Here is a 3,173-nt window from a genome sequence, read left to right as displayed (position 1 = left end):
TTCCATTACTTTGTATCTGTATATCTTCTCACACTTCAATTACTTTGTATCTGTATATCTTATCTTCTCCCACTTCCATTACTTTGTATCTGTATATTTGATCTTCTTCCACTTCCATTACTTTGTATCTGTATATCTTATCTTCTCCCACTTCCATTATTTTGTATCTGTGTGTCTTTTCTTCCACTTCCATTAATTTGCATCTGTATGTCTTTTCTCACACTTCCATTACTTTATATCTGTATATCTTATCTTCTCCCACTTCCATTACTTTGTATCTGTTTGTCTAATCTTTTCTCCCACTTCCATTACTTTGTATCTGTATATCTTATCTTCTCCCACTTCCATTACTTTGTATCTGTATATCTTATCTTCTCCCACTTCCATTACTATATATCTGTATATCTTATCTTCTCCCACTTCCATTACTTTGTATCTGTATGTCTTTTCTCCCACTTCCATTACTTTGTATCTGTATATCTTATCTTCTCCCACTTCCATTACTCTTTTCTCCAAGTTGTATTTCATAGAGTGTCAGCTATTTTGTACTTAGCATTATATTTTTTTCTACTGGCAGCTGTGTTTCTGTATTTTACATATCTGTGAGTGATTAACAATGCATTTTGTATAAGCTTACAATGGATACAAGCAGGAATGAACAACCTTTTTACTTCTTTTCAAAGTTTTGAAACTGCTACATTTCTACATTATATTAGAAATATTTTAATAAAGTACATAAAAAACTACATAAATTATAGAAGCCTTGAAGGACCAAATGGCTCATTGCTTTATGGGGATAAACAGGAACAGCCTTGATGGACCAAATGGCTCATTGCTTTATAGGGATATACAGGAACAGCCTTGAAGGACCAAATGGCTCATTGCTTTATGTGGATATACAGGAACAGCCTTGAAGGATAAAATGACTCATTGCTTTATGGTGATAAACAGGAACAGCCTTGAAGGACCAAATGGCTCATTGCTTTATGGGGATAAACAGGAACAGTCTTGAAGGACCAAATGGACTCATTGCTTTATGGGGATAAACAGGAATAGCCTTGAAGGACCAAATGGCTCATTGCTTTATGTGGATATACAGGAACAGCCTTGAAGGACCAAATGGCTCATTGCTTTATGTGGATATACTGGAACAGCCTTGAAGGACCAAATGGCTCATTGCTTTATGTGGATATACTGGAACAGCCTTGAAGGACCAAATGGCTCATTGCTTTATGTGGATATAGTGGAACAGCCTTGAAGGACCAAATGGCTCATTGCTTTATGTGGATCTTATGAAATCTTTCTTTAAATCACTTGTTAATACACTTTAATCAGAAACTTTTTTTATCAATCCATGTTTTTCAAATCTAACAATCTTAATTGCAAATTAAAAGCTTTCTTAGTCAAACTAAAAACAAAAACCATAAAGAAAAGATAAAAAAGAAAATATAATATTTACTAAGTTTACCATGATAAAATTACAGTTATAACATCTTGACATGTTAATTCAATAACAAAACCAAATCAAATACTTAACATTAAATAGGATGACAATTAACACCTGGTTTAGAGATTTATCATTAGACAAGTTTTTTCTTATTTGATATTAATCATATTGCCAATGGGCTATTATTTAACAATGATTAGCATTCATATGTGGCTACATAGTAAAGAACATGTGAAAGTTGGGTGCATCTGTTTAATTATAGCTTCCTACGTCTGATGAGTACAAAAACTATCCATTCAAGTAAGCAGTGTGCACAAATATTTTAAGGGTTTAGAAGCTAATAAACCCAACAGTAAGATGATATACACAACTATTTCAAGTAGTTAGAAGCTTGTAAACCCAAACAGTAACCTGATATGCACAACAATTTCAGTCAAATAGAAGATAATATACCCAACAGTAACTGGATATGTATAACAGTTTCAAATCATTAGAAGCTAATAAATCCAAACAATAAGCTGATATATACAACAATTTGAAGTCATTAGAAGCTAATAAATCCAAACAATAAGCTGATATATACAACAATTTGAAGTCATTAGAAGCTAATAAATCCAAACAATAAGCTGATATATACAACAATTTGAAGTCGTTAGAAGCTAATAAATGTAAACAGTAAGCTGATATACATAACAATTGGAAGTTGTTAGAAGCAAATAAACCCAAACAGTAAGCTGATATCATAACAATTTGAAGTTGTTAGAAGCTAATAAACCCAAACAGTAAGTTGATATACATAACAATTTGAAGTTGTTAGAAGCTAATAAGCCCAAACAGTAATCTCATATGCATAATTTAGATTTTATTAGAATCTAATAAACCTTAGTAACCATCTGATATGTACAACAATTTCAAGTTGTTAGAAACTAATAAACCCAAACAGTAAGCTGATATACATAACAATTTGAAGTTATTAGAAGCTAATAAACCCAAACTTTGAGTACACTTATTAAACATAAATTTGACAAAAAAGTTTATTCATTCATTATGTTACGACAGCAGAAGTCACGTAATGCTGGTAACATGAAATGAGTTCTAGAAAGATCTGAGAACATCACGAATAATCCAGTATTTGCTAGGCGGCCTCTATTCTTGTATATAAGTGCACCAGACAATTAATCGGAATTAAAATTGCAGACAGGCAGAGACAGAGACGGACAATTGAGTCAAGCACGGTAGTAAAGTGCATGAATCGTGGTGAATTATAGCGTGTGTTTAAGTTAAGGTGACTGTGGAAATTAAGTGTATTACAAAAGTTGAATTGAGAAAGAATAAAATAGTTTTATTTAAGAAAGGACTTGTGTCACTGAAGTTTCTTGGAAAGAATTTCTACGGAAAAATAACAGAGACATAACAAATTGGTGTCAGGAGTGGGATTGAAAAAAAAGAAAAAGGAGATGCAAACGAGAAGTGGCAAATCAAACTACAGCTTAGCAGATTCAATGGCAGCAATACAAGAACAGCAAAAGAAACAAAAAGAATGAGAAAAGAAACAAGAAGAGAGATTACAGCAGTGGCAACTGCAACAAGAAAGGAAACAGGAAGAAAGTCTCCAACAGTTGCAGGAAAGTCAGTAGCAACCACGGGAAAGTCAACATCAGTGGCAAGAAGTACAAATAGAAAACATTAGAAAATTTCAAAGTGAAATTAAATACATTTAAAGGAT

Source organism: Limulus polyphemus, unplaced genomic scaffold (genome assembly GCF_000517525.1).
Source record: "Limulus polyphemus unplaced genomic scaffold, Limulus_polyphemus-2.1.2 Scaffold12227, whole genome shotgun sequence".
Taxonomy (NCBI): Eukaryota; Metazoa; Arthropoda; class Merostomata; order Xiphosura; family Limulidae; genus Limulus; species Limulus polyphemus.
Note: the sequence above shows the minus strand (reverse complement) of the source record.